A 27,208-nucleotide genomic window follows, 5' to 3' on the forward strand; every position below is an offset into this window, starting at 1 on the left:
AAAGATTTTAAAATTTTGAATATATGATCAGCCTCAGTCATAACAAAATGAATGTACATTAGAATATACATTCTAACTGCACAACTGAAACTTTCTAACCATTGAACAATTCCCATCTGCTATAACAGGATGCCTATAGTTAACAATATAGTATTATGCACTTTAAAAATCTGTAAAAAGGTTAAATCCCTTGTTAAGTGTTCTTGCCACAACAAAGACAGGGTGGATACAAAGAAACTTTGGGAGATAGTACATATGTTTATTACTTTAATTGTGGTGATGAATCACAGGTGTTTGTATATGTCTAAACTCACCAAATTATACACATTAAATATGTGCAGTTCATTATATATCAATTATACTTTAATAAAGTTGTTTTTAAAAATTACATGTGGATATTAAGTTTTCATTTAATGCTTTTGGCAAAAGCAAACATCCCTTTACACACTGTATTATGAGGGCAGGGTTTAAAAGTCACTCTCATGCAGTGTTGGTATGAACATACTTTGGTATAACTCTCTAGAAGGCGATTTCACATCTACCAAAATTGTAAATCAATATATCCTTTATTCAATAATTCCACTTTGAAGAATTTATCCTTAAACATATGTTATAAAAATACAACTTAAAAGATTTTTAGAGCTGTATTTATACGACAGTAAGCCATGAAGTTGTCAAAAAGAATGAGGCATACCTATATGTACACTTCCATGGAAGACGTCCTTGATAAATTGTTAAGTAGAAAAGCAAAGAGTGCTAAAAGTTGTGCAAAACAACACCACCAACAACAAAGAAAATCACTTCTAGAAAGTGAAACCTAAGTATCGAAAATCAATGATAGAAAGTTGCTTACCTTTTACTGTTTAACATTTTGTGCAACTTGAATTTTGTACCACAGTCATGAACCGTTTTCTCAAAAAAATTTATTTAAAAAAATATTTTGTGGAGGACAAAAATGTGAATGAGAGGTAGTGAAATGATGGCAGTGTGTTGCAGACAATTATCTGCAGTTTGCTGAGAAGGACACTGAGAAATTAGATTAATGTGACGTCAATGTTTTGTTGTTTTTGTTGTGATTGTGGTTGCTTTTTAGAAACAAAGGGGTGACACTCTGAAGATGTGATTGTATACCCATCAGAATGAACCACTGGAGGGGGAGAGACTCATGATTCCAATAGAGGCTGGTAGAGAAGTGCTTGAAAGGCCCGGAGGATTCAATTCAGGTGAACAGAAGAGTCCATCTATGATTACAGCAGGGGTGCTTCCATTTTAAAAAGTAGAATATAGAAAGTTGTTAGACTGTGTGTGTGAAAGTGACAAAACTGTGGTGGAAAAGTTGGCCTTGTTGGGGCAGGGACACTTCTTCCATTTTAACAACTAGAATGCAGGATTATGCATAGAAAGTCTCCTTAGAGTGAGGCATGCTGGAGATGGTGGGAGAGCTGTGAGGAAAGAAAATCAAGGGCAATATACTCATCTCACATAATGGAAAATTGAGTAGGTGTATGTCAGACAGGGTTGAGTGTGTTTTGAGACTTGTGGTTAACTTAGAGTGAAATTAGTTAAACTTTTTCTGGGTTCAGCTATTAGACTGCAAGTACAATATAGGTAGATAGTTGGGTTAATTGAGGTTAGGGTATCAGCAATTATTACAAGGGTGTCTGAGAGTAATAAAGGAGATGAAACTATTTACAAAGGATTGAGAACAATGGTTCACCTTGCAATGTAAACTAGGCTGAAATTTAAGTGAAGATGGGGAGGGAGGGTATGATGGAGTGAAAGGATAGGTGGATTAAAGACTATTAATTCAAACAATAGTCAATCTAGGAATTAGTAGAGAAATTGAGTCAGGATAAAAAGTAGAGCTAGAATGGGATGTTTGAAATGGTGATACTGGTGACAAGAGAGTACAGAGTAGAAATAAAAGTGGATGGCTGGTCTGGACTAGGGGAAAGACTAGAAGCAAAAATAATTTTTCTGTTCCTCATTTCCTAAGATCTTTGACAAGTAGTAGGTATTGAATATTATCAAATACGATCGATCGATCGATACATCAATCAATTGATACAACGATAGATCGATACATCGATACAGCGATACATCGATACAACGATAGATCGATACATCGATACAGCGATACATCGATACATCGATCCATCGATACATCCATCCATCCATCCATCCATCGAAACATCGATCCATTGATACATCGATACATCGATCCATCGATACATAAATGTTTCTAATATTTAACCATCCTCACTCATGGAATAAAACTACTTGAAAGTAGTGAGATTTTCTTAGTAGTCTGAATTATGCAATTTGCTAGGATTTTATTCCGAATTTTCACATTTACAATCATAAAAGTGATTATATATTCAGAGCAGTATTACCTTCAAAGGCTGAATTGGATAACTTTCCATACTTTTCTATACTCTTGACCATGTGATTTGGCATGGAAATGTTAAATCTGTTCTTTGTAAAAATGTAACAAATCATCTCTTTTTATTTAAATTTTTATATGGAAATAATTTTTCAATATGGATTTTTCACTTTATTTCCTAATACTTCTAAAACTTTAGAAGATTATTATCTTTCATAAAATCATGTATTTCAGATATTTGCAAATGTATTAATATTGAGGAATACACAGTATTGTCTCATCATTTTAATCTCTTACTTATATGTTGATTATAGTTTCCAGAAATTTAACTTTTATTGTTTTTCCAAAGAGTCAACTCTTATATTTCCTTTGCAGTTCCACTTTTTAAAATCCACTTATTTTAATTCCTTCTTTTTTTTTTTTTTTTTTTTTTGGTTTGGCTTTATAATTTTTTTCTGGATTACTCTGAGTCAGATGCTTAATTCATTTTTTTGTTATTGTTTAATCATGAAATCACATCTGAGTTTGGCTTTGAGACATTTATGTCAGTTTTATAATAGAGGGTTCTCATTTTTATTATTTTTTCCAGTAGTTTATAATAGTTTACAATGATACATTTTAATGACTTGGTTAATCTCAAAAGTCAGGTCAGTGAGAGTTTAAATTGTTTGGTTACCGCTTTTGCTTTACAAACTATTCACATTTTGAATTGCGTCTTACACTGCATTAGAGTTTTATTTATACATGTGCGTGTTAAAAAGAGCTGACCTGGAAATCTTACGTGAAGAAGAGCCTGAGAGTCATTGTAATTCTTTTGATATCTTTGGCACTGAAATATCTCACTAACATTATTCCAGTTAAAGGATAGTCTCTAACCAGCAGTTTACAGCCTCTAATTAGCTATACTCTTGAAAACTTTGTTTTGAATTGTGTTTTATCATGGTGGGGGTTTTGTATGTTGTTGGCTTTTTTTTTTTTTTTTTTTTTTTTTTACAAAAATTTACTCAAAGAATTGAAAAACCTCTGGGAGTCGATCAGTTTCAGACCTTCGGCAGAAAGAACAAAGGATAGATAAAATACTAATATCACTGATGCAGGCATTATCTTACTAAAAGGATTTAAAATATATGTGGCATGGCAATAATTGTTATACATATGCCCTCATGTTCTGAGAAAAAAAGAATACTGCTAATATCTGCATAATGCTTTTAATTTTATAATTGATACTTGACAAGTGCCAAATTTATAGTTGAAATTCCTGGATCAATCATGACATAATGTTTTGAATGTCTGTAATTACAGAGTCAAGCCATGAGAAAAAGAGTTCACTATATCCATAAGAAATAGTACAAAGATATTACCCAACTTCATATTATCTTCCTGAGAGTCTGCAATACAAACCGCAAAGCCTGAATTTTCTCTGAGTTTCTCTCAGGTGGTGACCCTGGTTAAAGGAATGCTCAGGAACTGATTTTAAAACATTAATTTTAAAATTCAGAAGCAGCTATTTAAGAATAGCACATTTATTTGTGATATGCATATTTCTTGAAAGCATTACTGATAAATAACAAAATTGTAGTGTCTCAAAATGTTACAGTACTTGCTGAAAATTAGACTCAGATGGGCATCCTGTGAGAAACTGGATAAATTGTCAAATCTTCATATAACCTTTTTTCCTAAAACATTGATTTTTACTCAATTATTGTCCTTAAATTTGTTCTAATTTTCAAATAAAAAAATGTCCTGCTATGTTTGGTTATTAATCCAGCTTCTTTTATTTCTATCAAAAAAATTCATTTTCCATTTATTCGATCAGAGCTGTGTACTACCATGCATTAATTTGAACACTGTTTAAGCATGTAAACACTGAATTTTCTTCAGAGTGATAGTCCATATCCTAGTCTAATGAAGTCACAAAATTTACTCCTATTTTCTTTAGAAATGTTACTGTTTTTCTCAATCTCCTTTATCATCACATCTTCATTTGCTCTTAGACATTGGTGTGTACCAGAATCCAGCCTAGTGTTCTCTTTTCATCTGTATCATTTATGTAGGCACATCCTTAATTCTGGCTCAGTTACATCCCACTTATCTATATTGCACATAGTATCTGGCCATCTTTCAAAAACATAGTTCATGTTAGTCAACAATGACAATTTTCTGAGCAACCATTATGTTGCAGGCACAGTGCTAGGATGGAGAAAACAAAACCATATGACATACTGTTCTCAAAATTGGAGAGTTAGAAGTCTACTGAATCAAGTCAGTCTTCTACTTTTAGAAATTGCCTCAATGACCCTCCATTAGTATATATTTCAAGGTGTCTTGAAATAGTACATATTTCAAGATTATAGTGTACCCTGTAATAAACACATTTTATGTTCTCTCTCTCTCTCTCTCTCTCTCTCTCTCTCTCTCTCTCTATCTCTCTCTCTCTCTCTCTCTATCATAGCAGCATCTTGAACTCTTGAACTACTTTTCAACTACTTTTGAACATCTTGAACTATTTTTCCACTGGACTTGAACTTGGGGAGGATGTCAGTTGAAGTTACTCTTGTCACGTTGTGAATATAAAAAGAGAACCTACCTGTATCAGTTAGGAATTGACCAGGAAAATGCCCTTCTCACATTCTGAATGATTAATGTGTGTCCAAAGCCATTTCTGAGATGACAACCAAAACAACTAGTCTATCTGTTCTGTGGTCTCTTAGATAGAATAAAAAATTGGGGGTAATTAGTTGGTGTGTTTCTGTTTCTCACACTCTGTTGGTTGTTCTGGCTATCTACAGAAAATTACTATATAGGATTTAAAATAATTGGTAACACGATACTGGCAAAAAGTGTATTCCCTTTGTAATATCATTTTTTTAATGTATAAAGTTATACATTCTTGAATAACACTATGCTTTTTTGTAGTAGTTTTGCACAGCATAGAGACTCAATGAGTGTTGAGTCCTAATTATGTTCAAATTTTGTGGGCTTTTCTTTGTTGAATTCCCTCCAGAATATTTTCTTTTTATTTACTCCCATTTCAGTAAGTACTTAAATTGGCTGAAAATAATACATTTCCAAAGGCTTACAAACAAGAGTGTCTCAAGGTTGACAACACTGTGTATTGTTAAGGTTTATGTTTTAAATGTCTTACTTTACATGGCATGATATCCTATCTAATGCTCAAGGGAAAAAGTGACACAGTCATAGACTATGATTATCAAGATTATTTTAGGTATCAACCTCCTGAGCAAAGCACAGAACATTTATTTTTAAGTTGGGATATTATAAAAAATACCATGTCCTCTATTTCCTTTAGTTCAACAAGTTCCAGATTGGTGTTTTATAAGCTCTTTTTCATATGTTTTTGGCACAATGCTATCTGTTTTTATTAGGAAATGGTCTGCTGGCTGAATGCCCATTCATTGTCTTACAGCATTTTCCCTCAGCTGTATCAGGATAACAACTAAAGAAGTTCATACTTCCTCATTAATCTGGAAAACCCATTATGGTGAATAACATAGCATGAACATTTTTATGTCTTGACAATTCCTGGAAGTGTTTTATTTTGTAACAGAATTCAATGGTTACTGTGGAAACTGAGTCTATAAGTCTCATAATTCTCTTAAAGGATAATAATTGTATTTCAAAACCCCATATGTTAGGTACTAATAACTTGTAACCCTGTCATTTTATTTTCAGTGGTTTCTTACTCGTTGATTGTAGTGTCATAATTTGTGACTGTGAAGGACAATATAGGGATCATTTTTAATGGTTTGATGTTTCCTACAACTTACAAGAATAATTCAAATCACTGAAGTCCTAACGGTAAAACTGGAAGCTTGTGAATATCAGCATCCAAGTGGGACTGCTTACTCACATTTAGGATAAAAATAGTATCAAGAGAAGGAAAACTGTGGGTTAATAGAAAACGTTTTAAACTATTTATACTTTAGTTTCCATCTATTTGCTCTTCCATTTTCTGCCTTTGTATCAATTAGAATCTCACTCTTTGTACATTAAATATTTGTAATGCAATGTAAAAGAATGAAGTTGGTCCCTTGACACAGAATAATTGGGGTCCAATTTCTGAACGGATGTCTATGTCACTTAGTTCAATTAATTTAATTTCTCTAAACTTCAATTCCATTGACTATAAAATAAGAAATTGACTTTGCTTACACGTGTGTTATGTCTATCTGAGAGAAAAATGAATAGAAAGTGCATTAAAAAAATCTGGTTAGATTTAACAAATAGCAGTCATTCATAATAGGTCCTTAACTAACATCAACAACAGTATTTATCAACTGTGAGTACTTACTTTGTGCCAAACACATTACAAGTGTTATCTACTTCATCTACCATGTAAGACTAGTAGATGCTATTGCCTTGTTGTCGTTGCTGCTGTTTTGTTATGTTGCCATTTTTGCCCCAAGTTTGCCCCAAATAATGTACTTGACTATGTTAAATTCTTAGATTAGGAGAAAAGGTCACTGATATTCTGGAAAGGAAAGAAACAAAACAAAACAAAACTTAAGACCACACATGTTCCCTTCTCTCCCTTCAAAAACAAACTCTCTAGCTATCCCTTCCTAATATATCTCCCAGATGAGAGTCAGTATTAGTTGTTCTAGACATAAATTTATTTGTTTTGATAGAAAAAGCTTCAGACTGACCATGAACCAAAGATCACTGAGATTCATTGGCCCTCTCAGGGAATGCTGTTGTGGGCTTTGGGTGAGATCTGTCTGGCGCATTTGACATTTTCATCCATCAACCCCCATCTATTTACTGCTGACCTATGCAGGCATGTAGCTATGTCAGAGGGGCCACAAGAAATACTTACTCTTGGAGACTCAAACCAAACCAAACCAAAACAAAACAAAAAAAAACCCAGCAGTTAACCCTTTTCTTTTGAAATTGATAGGCCCATTCTCAGTGCATCAGTTTTAAACTGAAAAACAGAATGGTGGCTCAGTGTGTCAGCTGTAGCCCTGCCATTTGACCACCCAGAGGGCAAGTTCATTAGCCTTACTGCCAGGCCTTGTGCTCTGATTCCTCCGTCACATGGGCATTTGCAGGCTCTGAGAGAATCTCTGGTAGCACAGACATCACCCCTCATGTATTTCGCAATGTGATCCTAACTATATGCCAATGACCTTATCTGTAGGGAAATTACAAAACAGCATGTCCAGGAATGTTAAGTACACATAATAACAAATTAAATAATAACTACCCTAATTTATAAAGTCGAAAGACTAGGTTTGGTCTAAATTTGTCAAGTGGACAGATTTATACTGTTGTGAAGAACAAATTGATAAGCTTCAATCCAGGCACCACAACGTACTCTCTGAGACCTTGGGCAAATCGCTCAACTTCTTCGTTTATACCTCATGATCCATATACGACAGGGATAGTTATCCTCAGAAGTTTGCTGTGAGAATGAACTTTTTTGAGATGAGCTTCAAACATTTTTTTTTTGGAAAACAATGTAATAAGTGTTAGCCAATATTGTATTATCTTAAGAATATCCAGCAAATTAGATTCACATAAGAATTCTATACTAATTTACATTGCCCAGATTCAAAATTGAAAAAATCATATTTTACAATTTTAATAGACCACAGAATTTGATTGTAGATAATATAAGCCAAATGTTTGGATAAATGCAGTAATCTCTTTTGCATTTGCATTTGAATATGTTAAAACAGGAAAATGTAGTCACTCTTCCAATAATTCATTTATTATACACAGTTATTAAGCTGCACATATGCTGAACTTCTTCCTGTTTTTTACATACACCACGTTTGTTTCCAATTCAGATTTTCTATAGCTGGTTCCTTACCATAATCAGGTATCAACTCATCAGAATGCCCTGGCTCGATTACCCTATCTAAATCAGACTGTTGCTCCCAAGAATTCTCTATAACATTGCCCTATTCTCCTGTTCTTGAAAACTTAGTGACAATATCTGGATTATCTGCTACTTGTTTCAGTCTGTCCCCCTTCACCCTTGCTACTAGTGTTGACTACTACATCTCCAGAGCCCCAAGTGCAATTCACCTTTACTGACAATGTAATCCTCACAACAACCTTGCAAGACAATGCTATATTACACTCATTTTACAGATGAGAAAGAGGAGGCAAAGAGTAGTCAAGTAAGGGGCCATAATAACACACCTAAAGAGTTCTTAACCACTACTCTAGTCTATCTCAAAGTAGGCACTTAGCACATAGGTCTTAAATGACTGAAAGTGTCAGGTTTGGGGCAAGGAGCTACATATGCAAAGGTGAATAAGACCTAAACTCTGCTGGCTTAGGGCATACGTCTATGTGAGGGAAATAGACATGGTAATTTAATAAGCTGGATAATACCTTAAACTTATAGAGGGATACGTGTCAATTATCTCTCAATACGACTCAGGGGGAAAGCAAGACAGATTCAATGAATCACTACAGATGCTTTGATAGAAGACTTACAGGGCACAGGATAGAATAAATGAGAGCATAGCAGTTTTCTTATCGGAGATAATCCCTAATGTTTGTTTGAGGGAGAAGGCGGTCTTAAATTGTATACATTGACAATCTCCAAATGAAGCATTATATAATACAGCAGAAAATACCTGAAAAATATAAACACTCTTGAACCTTCAAAAACACTGCATGAGGTTGTACTGCTACACCTCCGTGGCTCTAGTTGAATATGGTTAAGCTGGAAGCCAAGCTGTTACCATGGATATGTGCACAATTGAACAAATGGAGATGGATGTAACAATAGCTAAACTCTTAGAGAATAAATGTCAACAAGCATGTCTTTATTATAAGCAATCCTGTATAAAAATTAAGCACAGGAAATTTCATCATTATTTCAAGGAAAATAATCCATTTAGAAAAAATAACCATTGGTTGTAGCTATCACCAGGTATTAGTAGTAGAATTTAAAATACTCATTCACTGTTATGAAAGCCTGCATAGTCATTATAATTTATGGTTTCAATATTGTTTTAAAATCGGGGGTTTTGTTTTGATAATCCCAAATCACATGAACACATTGTCAAATTTTAGAAGGTAATTTATAATTGAAAAAAAGCATTTATTCTATGAGTTTTTGTTTCTCATTTGTTTGTCTTGTTTTTGGTTTAGTGGTTACCAGAGGGTAAGGGGGGTGGGGGGTGGGAGATGAGGGTAAGGGGGATCAAATATATGGTGATGGAAGGAGAACTGACTCTGGGTGGTGAACACACAATGGGATTTATAGATGATGTAATACAGAATTGTACACCTGAAATTATGTAATTTCATTAACAATTGTCACCCCAATAAATAAATTAAAAAAAAAAAAACATTTATTCAGTTAGAGAACACTGAGGTGTTAATATATACCAACCATTTGAAGAAAAAAATAAGACGAAATATCAGCCTGGTAATTGTTACATTTTTACAATAAGCATTGACGTATACTGAACTGGTAGGAATATGAGGCCTTACCTGATCATATCACATATAAGGTATTTTGTAGATAATTTAAATTTTCTATTCAAATGTTATTTTTGTTGTCTTTCTATGTTTCAAAAATTAACTCTTAAACTCAATTTGGATCATGTGCTTTAAGAATCTTATTCTCAATCATGATGAAGGACTTAATTTGGTTATTTAGAGAGGACTGTTTATTTACAAATTTACGATCCTTCTCAATTTCTTTAAGAGACTGAAAACCTGGAAAGCTTTCATGTGTACTGTGAACTGCATACCTAGTTCACAATTAGCAGATGTTTGCATTAGTTAGAATGTTGAAGACAAGAGGCCTATCCTTTTCAGATATTCCAATTTATTAGATATAAAGGAGGCGTTTAAACTTTCGAAACATATAAACATATATGCAAATATAATGCTAATATGATTGTCTTGTGTAAATCTTTGTGTGTGCGTGTGTAAATCTTGAGAACCATTGAAGTAATCTTTAATAGCTGATCTCTAAAATACTTCAGAGGAGAGAGATTCTTCCATATGAATCTCATTGCTTTTCTGTCATTAGTAATTAGTGTTACAGTTTCATAACTTGCTATTTTGTCTAACATATTCCAGGACATTTTTTATTGTCTAATCAATCAATCAGAAGAAATTCTTAAGAGGTGAAAGATGGGTTCCTTTTTTTTTTGACATAAATCAAGTGGCATAGCAAGTTACATTATCATACTGAGCTTGGCAAGATTGATGTAAGATTTCTGAATCTTAGTAGGCAATAAAAAATGTATTTTTTTCTGTTTGAAATTTTCTGCATTGACATTAGGACAAAGGAATAAGTTACCTTTAAAATGTACTTTGAATTAGCCCTCAAGTGTTTATTATATTAAAGTAAAACTTCTTTGGAAAAAACATCAAACGAATATTAAGAATACATATAGTATCCTGATAATGTGCTGATAAACTTCATTTTATTTCCTTAAAAAACTCTTTTGCTACCACTGAACAGTATTTGGAGGAGCAGGAGAATGAGAACAAAGAATACACAAAAGATGAGCAAAGAGGAAGGAAATTAAACAACCTATGGTACCTAATCTGAAAACGAGAAAATCCAATCCTAAAGACATTTGATATTAAAATAAGAGATAGAAAAAGAATCATAATGTTCCCAGTGGATAGTGAGCAAAAGAAAAAAATGGTTTGATTGGGTTTTTGTAAGAAAGTGAATTAAATATCCCTTCAAATTTGCTTAAATGGATCTGATACAGCCTTTTTAAACGAGGCAATTTTATTCACTCACTTTAGAAAAATAAAAACCTTATAGGACATTTGTGAGTTCATAGTATTGTGCAAGTTACTATAAGCAGGAGGACATAAAAGAAAATTGCTTATTTGGGAAATTTTAGTGCACCTTTATTCAGAAAGCATTTGAAGCATCCTCTTGATAGACATTTTCTAGTCCCTAGGTAGTTTTCCATCTAATAGGAGCTAATAACAGTTGTTTCAAAATGAAAACACACAGAGCCAAGGAGGTCATGGAAAGCAGCAGCCACCAAAAGCAAATAACCCTCTACAACATGGGGCACACTGCTGTTGGATGGTTGTCCTCTCTTTAGCTTTTAACAAAAAGAAAACAATACCTCATATGAGGCCTGGTCATGTCCATCACCTGATTTGGTCCTAGTTAACGTAAAAATGGCCATCTTTGCTCTAACAAACTAAACACTTCATAATTCATTTTAAAATCCTACAAAAGGAGATAGATTACTGTTGCTATAAAACAGAGAAGATGTTCAACTGAAAATAAGCCAAAGATCTCCAGGAAGTGTTATTCAGGTTGGGTTGACAAAGAAGTTAAGGATAAATGACAAAAACAACAACACACACACACACACACACACACACACACAAAAACAAAAACAAAAAAAACCCAAACTGTGTTTATTTTAGGTATCTATTTCTTTTAAAGATGTTCTAAAATATTTTCACTTTTTTTTTAATTGAAGCTATATTTTTAAATATTTTAATGGAAGCTATATTTTTCTTTAAAATGCATTTTATTTGTCTTGTATATTCACAAATACAAACAGAATTATTTTGCTTTTGTTATATTTTCTCTTTTACAAATTGGACTTATTTAGTGTTTAATACATGCAGAAGATTTTAAAATTCCACATACAATCAGTGCCCACTTGATTCACTGATAGCAATTTTTAGAGACAGACACCCCAAGCTCTTTTTATTTTCCTTCAGTTATATTGCTGGTGCGCAAAGATAATATTATATATATTTATGTCATGAAAAATTGTTGGCCACAACACTCTAGGGCACGATTAGGGACATACCCTTTGAGTCATATCTAAACCAACCACCATAACATTTTTAACATTGCGTTTCATTCATCCAACAAATACCCATTTCATGCTGCTCTGTGCTATGTATAGTTCCAGGTACCTTGCCTCCACAACATTGTTTGGGAAATCAACAGTGATTGTTCATTACTGTATCCTTAGTATGTAGAATAGTTGTTTATTTTCCCTATTATTGAATCCTCAGTAATGAGGAAAAACTTGAAATGTGTAATTAATAAATGCTATCTTTTCTACCTCATAATACCACTAGGACTAGTCCTAAACAGTGAGTAATTTATTTTGATAGGTAAAGAATTATTTTAAGCTGAAACATATGAAATTTATGAAAGGAAAATAATATCACATATGCATTGTTTTTAATTATTTGTGTAATTAATTTCCCTTTGCCTAGACCAGATTTTTTTTCATTCCTGGGAACTACCTTTGCAAAACATAAAATAAACAATCTGATATATATTCATTTAATTCTTGAATGTAATTATAATCACAAAATATTAACATTAGAACTGTCGAGCCTCAGTGTTCAAGCCTTTATTTTCATTCGAATTTTTTAAAAGAAATTGCAACTTTTCCCATGTCACTCAGTTAGCAATTGACAGAAATAAAAGAAATTCGGGTCTCCTATTTTGAGAATACATTTGAAACTTTTTTTTCTATCAAGCCTTTTGATGGAAAAATATTCTACAATGCCCACATTATGAAATAAATTTGTCATTATACTTTACATTTAAAGAAATGAAAATGAAGAAAATGGGATTGACTGCTGGGCAAACCCAATATTTCCAGTATTGTTTTAAATTTATTTTCTTCCGAAAGATTAGTGCAAGCTAAAGAAGGCTTGTTGTTTGTTGAGAATTCTGGGTAAATTTGGGTACTTCTGTGCACAGAAGAGTAGAGTTGCTCCAGGAACTGGCTGCTCTCACTACCTTACATTCAGATGGGATCATATAACTGGGTTCTAGCCAAAAGAATGTGAGTGGAAGTGATATGAACCAGTACTTCTCCAACTGTAGTTTCGTGTGCATTAAAATCACACGAAGAGCTGCTTAAAATATATATCCCTGAGCTCCACCTATTGAGTTTCTGATTTGGTAGGTCTAGAACAGGGCTTGTGAATTTGCTTTTTTAACCAGTTTGGGTGATGCTGTTGCTATCCATGTCCCACACTTTGATATACATTACTACTGCTTTGTCCATGTCCAGAAAGAAATGATAGGTTTTTCATAAATGAAGTCAATATTTTTGTTATGAGCAAAACTAATTGCTATCTATTTATAATTAGACACAAGAATACATTCTCTATTATCATCAATTTTTAGTTATAGAAGTTGTGGGCATTTACAAATTCATTTTTTAACATGGATATTTCAAAGGATGAAAATCCTGTTCAAAGGGATAGTTATAAGCAAAAAAGATGGAGGAGAGAGATGAAATGTAAGAGCTATAAATTCAAAGCATAATTTGTCACCTCTAAGTTATTCATAAGAAAGCATAGCCAGAAGGAAAAAAAAATGACCCAAAGAAATTACCAGCACATATTTTATGGAATTCAGAAGATCTCTACTGACCACTATGACAATAATTACTTTCTGATGTAAACTACAACAATTAAGCCATCCTTAGTACACATGTTATGAGCATCAGAAAACCACAAGTATGTGAACACAACTAAACGATTTTAATGCAGACTCCCATTTTCAACATAAAAACAAGATGTTTGCTGGTATGCTAGGAAAAACTCTTTGACTTAGGAAACTCTCCTTCCAGAGCCATATTTATTCACTTATCTTTCAGTCCACTTTTCAGTTTATTTGTAACCTGCTTCCCTCTTCACCTTCATCTTTTCACCTCTGGCACAATGTGTAAACAGCTTATCTAGTACGTCACTCAGTTTCCATGGTTTCAACCCCCTATTTCAACACCATTAGGAATACCAGTACTGCTAGAGTAAAATTTTATTTCATAATATGTCTGTTATCCCTGATCCTCTATATCTGCTTAAAGCTGTCATCTTTCAAATTAGGCTCACTCAGGTAGATCCCCCTTATTAACTTGAGATTAAAGATTAGACTGTCCTTGGTAATAATTATTCAAGGTGGACAAGGGAGTTTGTGTTTGTCTACTCTGCCCTACCACAGAGCTGAGAACTCTACCAAAAACTTACATCATCTTCTCCCACACCTGTGGTAGATACCATCGTCATTTTATAAACGAGATACTTGATGTAAAAAGTAGTCACAACTTGCCTAATAACTCTGTCAACATTTTTAGCAAAGCTAAGGTTAGAAAAAAAGCCTCACAAACCCAGTGTATCATTTTTAAGATATTTAACCTCACAGTAATAGTTTTGTTGTGAAAATTCAGATGGACCCAGAGTACACAGCCCTGTGATTGCAATACATGGAAAATTGATCAATGATTTGTATTTCATGATCTCTCTAGATTATACATCCCATGTGTCAGACACTGTATGCATTATTTACTGTAGTAATACCAGTATAGAATGGTACTTTGAACTGAGAAGGTGCTTTATAAATATGACTTGAATCAATGTTGGAAATATTAAATAAAATCATAAAGTATGCTTAAAGAAACACCATTTATTCCTGGCTATTTTTCTTTTACTTAATGTGGTTGTTAAGAGGATAGCTTCTGGAATCAGATTATACACCACTCCTAAGTTATCTCTTTGTTGCTCAGTTTCCCTACCTGGAAAATGGTATAATAATATCACCCAACTTGTGAAATCTTTATGAGAATTAAGTGAGAAAATTCATTTTTGCCTCTTAGGTTAGTGTTGAACACATTGTAATCACTTCATAACTGTTCACTATTATGGGACTTTTCATTTGATATTGGTATACATAGCTGGGTTTTTACTTAAACTTATGGCATATGTACCAATCGTAAAGAGATATAAAGGATGGAAATTAGATTGGAGAATACAACAAAAAAAGATATTTTCATCATAAAACTAATAAAGGGTTTCAATATTTTAAAAATAATTTTACAATATTATCTTATACACATTTCATCCTGATAAGAGTCTTACTAGATAAATGGAGTTTCTTCTTATCCTGTTCTTTTGTTCCAAGACAGGAAAATAAAGATATACCATATTTCTAAGTTGTACAATCTCTAATTAAAATACTTGAAATTTACCCTTCATAGCCTCTGAACCACATAATAGACTAGGTTATTAATTTAGTCAGTTAATACCATTGAGTAGAATTTCTACATACTCCTCATCATGTGTACCTCTTCCTGCATTTTGCTTCCTTTTTTCCTTTTTTGCTTTCTTTCTTGAGCTTCCATTGTTCTTCTACTGCAATTGGATTTTGGGTTTTTGTTTGTGGTGATGGTGGTGGTGGTGGTGGTGGTAGTTTTGGAGGAATTTCTTTTTCTTTTCTCACTATCTTTTTACTTTCCTTTCTTCGTGGCCCAAGAATTAAAAATACCCAGTAATATACCAGAAATTTCCTTTGTAAGCAGAATTTTGGATTTTAACTATATGACTTCTATAATCATTTGCTCTATAAAAGCCTTCTTTAAAGGATCATTTAGGAACAAGACAATGCTTTCAGATATTCTTTGGTCACTGGCAGCATTTGCCATCCATTTTTAAATGGGTAATTCCCTTGTCAAAGGCCTTGTCTCCCCGATTATTCCATACAGTGCATCATTATTTATTTTCTCCAACAATACTTTGGAACCATACCAAATAAATCATGTACTGTGGTAGTAAATGTTGGTGAAATAAATGAACATGAGGCTTTAGAGTGTCATGCTCTAGGAATCAAAAGTGCTTATGATTTGACACATTTGTCTCACTTATTCAGCAGCCGACATGGAAGTAGTAATTGGAAAGTAGCATCATAATATCACAAAGGGTAAATATGCACCCACTTCCATTGAAAAGATTTCCTCTTGAAGAGGGTGGTCACTGATTTGGGGAGATTTGGACTGTTGTCTTGATATAGATAGGTTATGTGGTTGTTGAGCAATAACTTGGGTTTTTCCAGACCATGCTTCTGTACATGGTAAAAATAAAAAGGACATATCCTTTATCCTTTATTGTCCTATGTCCTTTATTTAAGGACATGCCCTTAAATCCTAAAAATAAAAAGGACATATCCTAAACCACCAGGCTGGCTCAGGTAAATATGGTCTGGATAACATTGCCATCAAGGGTCATGAAGAACTCTCTTCTCCTCAAAAGATGGGATGGAGGATTGCTTTTGAAAATAAGGTTTAGAAATAACTTTTTAGAGTGATTATAAATGAAATTTTTAGACTACTTATGCATATATAATTGCAACATAAATCTATCTCATGACACAAATAGTTATCATAATTATGTATATAAACCATATACATACAATAGAAACAAATAAAATGTGTGCTCTTTAGATAGTGAGATCAATTATGGGTGACATTTTTCTTTTTTTTCTTTTTGTATATTTCTAAATTTTCTACAATGAATATTAATTTTTTTATATTTGAAAAAAATAAAACTAATGTTACTAAAAATACTTTAAATACCAAAGCACAACACATAAAGTAGTACTTCCTTCCTATTATTCCTTTATTGATTGTCATTCAAGTTACCTTGCTGTTCTTTTTTCTTCATCACTTGTACTATTGCTTCAGATGATGAACACCAAAGGGTTATTGTATTAAAGTTACTTGACCTATTCTGCTTTTTCTTAAAAATTTTAATGAGTATCAAATAATTTTAATACTGGCCCACAACGTAGTTCAAAATATAAAACAAGAGCCAGACCATCTGGAAAGAAGAGAACCTCATCTCTGATACTTGCTAGCGGGTGACATTAGCTAGGCAAGTTACTTAGCTTCTCTGTGTTTTATTTTCCTCACATTTTAAAGAGGAATATTAACAAAACACATCTTACAGTTTCTTATAAGATTAAAGGTGTTATTCTAGGTAAATATTTAGAACAGAGTCTCACATATACTACATTCTATATAAGTGCACTACTGTAAATTTAGTGGACCTATCCATATTGGCTCTATAACTCTATAAATAATAACCATTTCATCTGAAGCTGAACAATAATGAATGCCAACTATAATTTTATATATATAATGTGATGGCTCGGTGCGATGTCGGAGGGATAGTGGAAGGGAGGGTGGGGGAGCAGGGGCTCACAGTGTGAGGGATATAAATGATGAACATCTAAGTAAAAAATAAATAAATAAATAAATAAATAAATAAATAAATAAATAAATAAAAAAAATAAAAATAAATAAATAAAAATAAAATTTTGTCTAGATAAAAAATAAATAAATAAATAACCATTTCCCCTTAGCGCTTCTCTCGTGCTTCTAATAGGTTCCACAGTGGCAGAGGGCTTGCTGGTCTTGCTTGCTCCTAAGTCTCAACTGCCACCATAGTGCTTGACACCTGGTACCATATAAATATTTGTTGAATGAATAAATCCAAAGTGAGTATTACAGTCTTGAGGCTCTGCCTAAAAATTAAATCAGATGTTTGATTTAGTCATTTTCTCAAAATTTCAAAGCTACTTCCTTTTTGTTAAGAGCAACTCAAAAGTTGCACTTATTTTGTGGACTCTGACACTATTGTTTACATATTTCAAGTGAGATTCTGTTGTTCTTTAATGACCTTGCATACTTTCTTGATAAAAAGCTTATGTTGAATCTAAGGAAAGGGTCATGTTTTCTGAATGGGATCAACATGTGTTTACCATCTGACTTCTCTGTGTTGTTTTCAAAGTCCATATAGTGGAGGATGGTAAAAGACTCTCTCTGCCTTGGGAAAAAACTTCACACTGATAAGTTCCATTGGCCAGATCCCCTGACTGTGAGTCATAGAACATTGCTTGAGAATAACTTTACAAGGCATAAAAGCACAAAAGAGTTTAATGAGTGGCTCAAAATGGTCTGAAATTTCAAATGCTTTCAAGAATCCATGGATGTTGTTTCATTCCGTGCACTTGATGTTTAGGGGCATGTGAGGGGCATATCTTTTGTTTTTCCCCCTCATTTATGGAGATAATTTATAGCTGAGTATGATAGTAGGTTTGAAACTCAAATTCACCTATGAATCATATTTAATACTTCTTAGTAAACTTTAGTTTCATAGCATTAAGTATATTGTAAAAAAGAATATAACAGTATGATATTTTAAGTCTTGGATCAAGCTCAGATGGTTGAGATCTTTTGAGTTCTGATTCAGTACAATTGCAGGATGTGGGAGGATTTTCAAAATATTTAAGTGGTTCTATAAGCCTGAGACTAGAAATGAATCACAAATAATGTTTCATCTTGTCAGCCGCCGACATCATGCTTAAGGAATTCTTATAGAAAAACAAATGCCTATTCAGAGAGCATTAGCCATCCAGTTCCCTGATAATCAAGTCAAAGCAGTAGTTCCTACAAAGAAAGTTTGAAAATACGCAATCACCACTTTTAAAGTATAACCATGTGTAAAGTTGATTAATAATCAGATGTTCTTATTTCACAAAAATAGCACTAAAACAACAGGAAAAAAGTTAACAACCCATACACCCTAGGCTAAAGTGGCATTAATCCAGGACTAAACAATGTTAAGATTATAAAGAGATCACTCCTGGATTTCATCTAGTATAAACGAGTTATAAATCTAAGCAGACTTATTTGGTATAATATGACTGACTTCCAGATATTCTGAGGAAAAGATGTAAGATTTAGTGGTAGACAAGCCTTTATTCACCACATCTAGTCTAATATTTCTTCAGCTTTAACTATACTTTAGGATTAACTGAGAGCCTTTATAAATCCCTATACCCATGTCAAACACCAAACCAATTAAACACGCATGAATCTTACTTGGAGTGGGAACACAGGCATCAGTATCTTTTTAAAGGCGCCAAAGTTTAAGAACCACCACTCTAGTTATCTTCTGGTGATATGGCCATGTGTAGGAGCTGTCTTTGGGCATGTTGGGAAGGGGTGGTGACTAAAGGCATCATTTACTATTAATATTTGCTGGCACTTGATTAAGGGCTCTGCCTGTAGTAACGTTGAATCCACCCTAATGGGTAGAAACTATTATTATCACCACCATTTTACAGATAAGGAAACTAAGAAAGCGAAAGTTCATACAACTGGGAATGGTGGAATGGGGAGTCAAATCCAGTTATTTGACTACACAATGATATTTATCATGTAATATACCAAGCATAGCATCAAAATACTTGTTGGAATCTCCAAATGCATAATGCAATAAACATAGAGATACCTTCTACCAGTGAATACCTAATTATCAGCAACTGCCTTTCCATATGCTCTGGAATTAAACATGAAAAACATAATGTTGTCCTCAATAGTACCCTGGAAGAATCAATGATACTAACTAAAATAATAGACAAACAAACTACAAATGACCAAACAAACTAAAGATGACTTGCATTGACAAAATCTGGCTTCCAGGAGGTCAGCAAAGTGGTAGACTCACAATCATATTCACAGAGAGTCAGCACTTAGATGAAATAGTACTCAAGGAACGGAATTCATGAGAACAGAAAACAGATTCCACAGTGTAATTTACATTCTCTCTGACCATCTGGAAATGGAGTACTGTTTAAGACATACTTTCTTCAGGGGTATTCCCAGGTATTAGGTGGCGACAGTTAAAATGACCTCATTTATGTGCAGTATAATAAAAAAATGTCTCCTCATCCTACATACGGATGTTGACATCCGGCTTTCACAAGGAGAGGGCATAAGAAGACCACTGAAGACTCAAACTACATTTTATGTCATTGCTTACATGAAGAGTATTTTCTTGGTTTAATAGAATCCATTGGTTGAAAAGCAATAGTATGAAGATAGCAAACACATTCTCCCTTTTACCTAGGGTGGAACATACCAATTTAGACCCAAATCTAAATAAAAATGACCTTATAAAAGTAAATGTCAGGAAATTAATAAACATTGAGTTTAAAACAAACCCATTTTTCTACCCAGTGATCACCTATAAGTGTTATTTCAGGACCATTCAAAAGAACTAATGCCACCTTCAAAAACTTTCACCATCCACTGATAAATCTACAATGAGGACTTTATTTCCTTAGCTGTTTTGCTGTGAAAAAGAATGTATTTCTGAAGGGGTTAGATGCATGCCACTAACAGTCATTTATACTTCTATGTAAATTAATGATTTAAAAGTAAGCTTTTCTATGAGTTTATAAAAGAGAACATGTGGGTCCTGGGACCTGTAAGAGGTGGGAAGAGGAGCTGATTTGCACAAAGGGAGAAAGAGAAAGTGTGCAAACTCTGGGAATGCCAAAGGCAAATTTTAGCCATTTCACAGGTTTATCTTGGAACCACTTGCGATAAAGAAGCAGGAGACATCTGAGAAGGGAAACTAGAAAAAAAATTTTGTTTCTTTTCTTCCTTGAAGAAAATTCCTAAGTCTAATTAAGACTACGAAATTTACAATATGCAAAGAGAATAAAGAAGTTTTAATTATAGGTAACTCTCTGGGCTCTGAACAAAACTGGAAAATGAGTACATTGAAATCCTTTTAAAAAAAGAGAGATGAATAACTGAAAGAGAAAGAGAAGAATTCCTATCATCATCACTGTTGTCATCATCATATGATCATTTGGCTCAATAAAATCACCAGAGAGATCAGGTGCTTCAAGAAGTTTGGCCACATGAGGTCAGATTGCAAATAAGAACTATATTGGCATAAGCGAAAAAGCCACTGCCCATACTAAAGTGCAGAGAAACCACACTGCAAAACATATGAAGACTCAACCACATCTGAAAGTAAACTAAAATAATGAAGTGTGCAGAATTAGATGATAAATAGAAAACCATGATTGTCTCCAAATGATAGAAATATTGAAATACACTGAGGACACATGATGCATAATATAAAGGTTAACTGCAAATAATCTTATGCTAAAGGATGAGATTGCTGATTCTTGTAGCTGATCCAGAAAGTAATGTGTCACACTCTTGCTGCTCCTTTATTTATGAAATTCAGGTTCATTTTTCCCACAACAGATGGAAATAAAGGAGAAAAAGGAGTGAGAATTACAACTCTCACAGAGCAAAGAAAATTAACTTCTAGCAATAAATACAAGGAAGAAAATAATATCAACATGGAAATTAAAAATCTCATTCTTAAGACAATAAATGGAATCTGACATTAAATGTAATCTTTCCACTTATTGAGGAAATCTTTCAAGAAATAAATTTGAGAAAAGCTGGAACAATCATCATATCAGTTACTAGGGCTAAAAAAAAAATCTCTCAAAAACTTAGTGGCAGAAAACAACAATAATGCTATTTTTTCTCATGATTTCTGTTAGGAATCTATAAATAGTTTGACTGGGCAGCTGTGGCTCACAGTCTCTCAGGAAGTTGTTATCAGATTATAGGTAAAAATGGAGCTGCTGGGGGCTGACCCACCATATCGCTCTTTTCAATAATCTCATGGCTTTTCCATGTGATCACTTCAGATGGGATAGTTTCGGCTTCCTTATAGCATGGTGGCCTCAAGGAAACAGAACTACTCATGTCGCAGCTCAGGACTCCAGAGTGAATGTTTTAGTGAGCAAGGTGGAAGCTGACTCCCCTGTAGTGACCTAGCCTTGGGGGTCAACTAACAATATTCTGTTAATCTTTATTAGTCAAAACAGTCTCAGCAGTCTTCTCTGTTTTAATGTATGATATACCAGCATAAGTTTAATCTCTACATGGAAGGAGTAAGAAAGATATTTTTAAGATCATGTGGCACAGGAGATACTGTTATGACCATCTTTGGAAAGTGCAAACTGTCGTTAACAGTTTCTCCCATCTCACATAATTTTTTTACGAGATGTCGCTCACAGTCCTTCCATTAGAAGGTTAGTTTTACATCCCATGCAAGTTTATTTTTTACTAGACTATAGCAACAATAAGATAATAATACAACAATAAAAATTATGAAGTGTTTCATTTAATCTAATCTATTACTCCCATTTTATTGTTGCAAAAATTGAGCTTCAAAGAGTCTACTTAGCATGCTTAAAATCACACTGCAAATGGCATAGCCAACATTTAAACATAGATCTATTTTTAATTCCAGTTGCTTTGCATCACACTGTACCATTGCACAATTATTTTAATACTAACAAAACCAATCACCCTCTTAAATCTAGCTCATCAGTGAATTTTCACTTATTGTAAGGGCTACTTCTCAATAGCATTTTAAACTAGAAACTCAGCACTAGACCCACCAAAACTGGTGGGGAAATGTTCAGCTTAGCCTATGGAGGGTTTATGAGGTCTGCAAAGACCACACACTAGGCTTGCTCATCAATACTGCTCTATAATAGATTACGTGTCTTAACTCATACCGTTTTCCCATTTCATATCAGTTGTTACAATTCTATATTTATTTAATCTAAACGTCAGTTTTATCACTCTTAACAGATAACCAAGTCTCCAACTTAAAGAAGAAAATACTCTCATGTGTGAATTCTTTCTAATTTCCTTTCCTCCACATCAAGTTTATCTTGAACCATTTTTATTTCTTTTCACTCTGTTCTTACTTATGTCCAAAGCTAATCCCTTCCTCTGTACTTTGAATCCCTTCCCTTCCCATCTGCTCTGAGAATTTTCTTTCTTAATTATATCCACTTATTTTACCTTCTATTTCCCTTTCTATTGGCTCTTTCTCTTTCCAAAACAAGCTCACATTCCTTATACGGGAAAAAGTAATAATAATAATTTTTCCCTAGCCTGTCATTTAAGTTCCTTCCCTTCCCCATTCCTTTCAAGTCTGAAATGTTTATCAGAATGGTTTACATTGGATAGATTCACTTTACTATCTCCTACTCACTTTGGTCTGTCTTTCAGCTTCTCATTTCCTTCAAGCTGTTCTTTCAAATTACATAGCTCTTCGGTACTCTGTGACTAGGGGTATGATAGCTGCAATAGCATCCTTAATGACATCTACTGATATCATTATCATAGCATTCAGCCAAGGGTTTTTGCCATGGGTACAGATTTTTCTTGATGACTTTCATCAGCTCCTCATTAAAATGCTTTATTTCCTCTCCTTTTGGTTATACCCAGAGTTGGAATTGCTGGGTCATATGGTAGTTCTATTTTTAACTTCTTGAGGTTCCTCCATACTGTTTTCCATAGCGGCTATATTAGTTCACGTTACCACCAACAGTGCACAAATGTTCTCTTCTCTCCACATCCTCAACAGCATTTGTTAACTCTTGTCGTTTTGATAATAGCCATTCTAACAGGTGTGAGGTGATATCTTTTGTGATTTTGATTTGCTTTTGATTAGTGATGTTAAGCACCTTTGCTTGTACCTGTTGGCCATTTATATGTCTTCTTTGGAAAAAATGTGTATTTAGGTCTTTTGCCCATTTTTTAATTGGGCTATTTGGTTTATTGCTTATATAATGAGGGTCTTCCTGGGGAGAGCAGTGCAGACTCCCAAGCAGGTCTGAAAATGGCTTGAGAGACAGCAGGAAAAGGAGACTGGCTAGCTTTTATTGTAATTAGGTGGGGGGGCTGGGTGAAGAGTACCACAGGTTGACCAAGGCTTGTGTTGTTCACACTTGATGCTGGTGCCAAAAGAGTAAAAAGAAAAATGGATTTTCCTAACAGCTTGCCCAGACATAGGGCAAAAGTACAGTGATGGAGCTTGAAAGCTGTCAGCAGTCAAACATCAATAATGGAATCAGATTCCTTATTACAATCCAGTATACTGAATTTTGAAATGGCAAGAATTATACTTAGAAAGAAAAATTTTATTTTTAGAGATTGTAAATACTAAGATAATTAAGAATTTCTGTCAGTCTACTATTGTCTTCTTGAGAATGTATGACTATATTCCTGCATAAGTGAGACTACTTATAACATCCAATTATCTCAATTCCTAGATTAAACAAGGATCTTCTCAAATGCAGAATCTTGGAGGAATATATTAATTTGCTTTGTACAGCAGCTAGTACAACACTAGCATTATAAGAGTTATATAACTAAATCATTAAATATTTTCACCACTATTTCAGTTCCAAATCAGATAAATCCACAATGAGTTGGAAAAATAAGTAAATGTGAATTGGATTTCAGTCATGTAAAACCGATCTAGATAATTCCAGAAATGCACTTGATTCAAAGATATCTTTAAGTTTGACAGTTCTCAAATGTCAGTTTTAAGGGAATATCGCCCTTTCGATACCTATTTGATAATAATGTTTTTGAATTACTGCTCATTATTTTTGCATAATAAAATATTCCATTTACCTATGAAAATATACCGTTTCTCGTAATTATAATCTAGTTGACTAAAAGTTTTGTGTTAAAGAATACCAGTCAGTGCCCCGTATATGTCCTTGTGAAAAACAACCGCAACAACAACAAAGAATCAAACAGATATGTCAGAAATAACACCTGCAAAATGTTAAAATTGAAGCACATGAATCAATATGCATCTTTACTACTATTCCTGTAAGGGGCTATCTACTTTAAATTTAAATATTATGGCTAAATAAATGTTAACCTGTATCTGTCTGAAACTCTAAAATTGAAGGAGATTGGAGTGAAAATTAACAATAGTACAAAATAATGTACTTAGATCCAGCTAGAGGGATGGCCTTCTGTACTTGACAACGTTTTTGAGAGGATGCTTAAGTCAAGCATGTGTGTGCTATATCCATAAAACTATTTGGTATGTCCCTCACCTCCCCAGTCTTTGTGGTAAATCAAAAATCAATTAGGTAGAGGGGCCTGACTTTGCTGATTCATCATTCCCCGTGTCACTACACAGACGGTCCCCAGGAAAGTTAACAATTTAAAGCCATGTCTCCTTGGAGCTAACAGATCTCCTGTATTGTCTAGACGTAATCATTCAGTCCCATCGCGTATGGCTAATAAAGCAGCAGTGTACAATGCACCAGTACACTGCAAACTGAGATGGCACAAGTACCAGCCCTAACAAATCTTCAGACCAGTACTGTTTTTCATAAATAGAAAATTCTCACCATGTTAACACTTTGGTTAGACAATTCCACAATAATTCAGATCTCCACTTAACTTTTTTATACTTTTAGAGAAAGGTTCATTTGAAGATTAAATCCTTCTCTGTGTATATTTTATTGCAATGAATATCCCTTGTACTGTTTTTTGTTTGTTTGTTATTGATTGCTGCTCATTATTATTTTATACTTCTTTATTCTCCATTGTTTAGCAATATGGCCACTTATCATGGTGGATACTGTCTTCCCCCAGGCCCCCGCAACTTCATACATCATGCAGAACAGAAATCTTTCAGCACAGAGTTTGGAAGTAATCACTGGGAAAGAAGGAAAAAGATGAAAAGCAAGATGTGTGAATTTGTGACTAAACACTGAAATTTTGTATGATAAAAATTGAATGCAATAAAGTGATTATGGCTTATTTGTAATCCTGCAAAAATGACTGGTGAATGAACTAAAATTAAAGGTAAATAAGAAGTGTAATAACCTTCCCCAATAAAAACCCATAGTTAAAAATTTTCTTATATATACTTAGTAAAGAAACTATGGAAAGTTCTTAAAGTATAAGGAGAAAATAAAAATCATATAATCCTATTATCTAGAAACATCTACTTTAAACATTTTCGAGTTTTACTTCAAATAATATTAGTTTTTACGTGTGTGTGAGAATGTATTCCTTATAATATTGCTGAATGCTTTGTCTATTTTATAAAGATAAACACACAGCTAGGCTGCCAGCTTTTATTTTACATAGTGTTGTGCTGTATTTTTCCATGCTATTAAATTTCCTTCAAACATACTAATTTTATCTGAGTATATAATCTCCCATATTATCAATATGCTACAAATTTATTTACCTTTATCCTATTATTGGACATTTAGTTTACGTTCAGGGAGTGGGTTGAATGTCTTTGCATAAATCACATTTCAATGATCATACTTGTATACAAAGATTTGTACTGATCTCTAAGTATTTTCTTTAAATATAAGCATTGTTTTACTGGGTCATGGTATTTTGCCATTATATTCTATATCCAAATTTCTTCCCAAATGAGTTGTGCCAATTTAGAATGCCATCCGCAGTCTATATCATAATGCTCTTTGCATCACAGCCTTCCCATCACTGAATATCGCCTTTTTTAAAAAGAACTTCCACAATGATGTAGAATGACATGATACATCATTTCACAGCTATCTCAAATTTGATATGATTATATGCCTCATATGTTTCCTTTCTGTGAACTTTCACTGTTACGTGTTTTCCATATTTTTATATTGAGTTAAGTTACTAAAGGGTTTTTAATTATTATTATTCATTTGTAAGCATAATATTTTTAAAAACTTTCTTAAATATTTTTAAATACTGTGTTCATTTTTTTCAAAATCAAATGAGTTTGCTTCAAATAAGCAATCATAACTTTCCAACATTTCTAAATAGGCACAAGATCAGACAGAAAGAAACACATCAAAAGAATATTTCTTGTTTCCTTCTTTCACAGTGACCTCTAGGCATGTTTTTTGTATTTGCATGTTTAACTTGAGTAGAAAAGATACATCTTGTATGAGAGCAGGAGCCATCATTTTTCTCTGACATCTCCTTCATCTTTGGGAACCCTCACTGTGCATAATAGATGTTCCCACTTACACAAGTACAATGAAATTTGATGAATTGTGGAAAAGCATTCTTTTGTGGGGAAAAAGTGCCACACATGTCTTTGGAATGTAAGGAATTTGACCCTAAGTAGACAGGAGTCACATTCCATATAAATAGTCCTCTGTAGCAGTAACTTTCATCAATTTGAACTATTATGTTCATTTTAAAGGAGTAACAAAAGAATTGCTAAATTGTTCATAAGCTTTCATTAGACAAAGAGAGGATGTTCACGAAGTAAGACTTGGTGTTGAAATTACAAATGCAGCATTGTGCCAGAAAATCTAGTCCAGAATCTGCCCTCGTGACAATAGGACAGTTTTTT

The sequence above is a fragment of the Rhinolophus hipposideros genome, assembly GCF_964194185.1.
Source record: "Rhinolophus hipposideros genome assembly, chromosome: 16".
Classification (NCBI taxonomy): Eukaryota; Metazoa; Chordata; class Mammalia; order Chiroptera; family Rhinolophidae; genus Rhinolophus; species Rhinolophus hipposideros.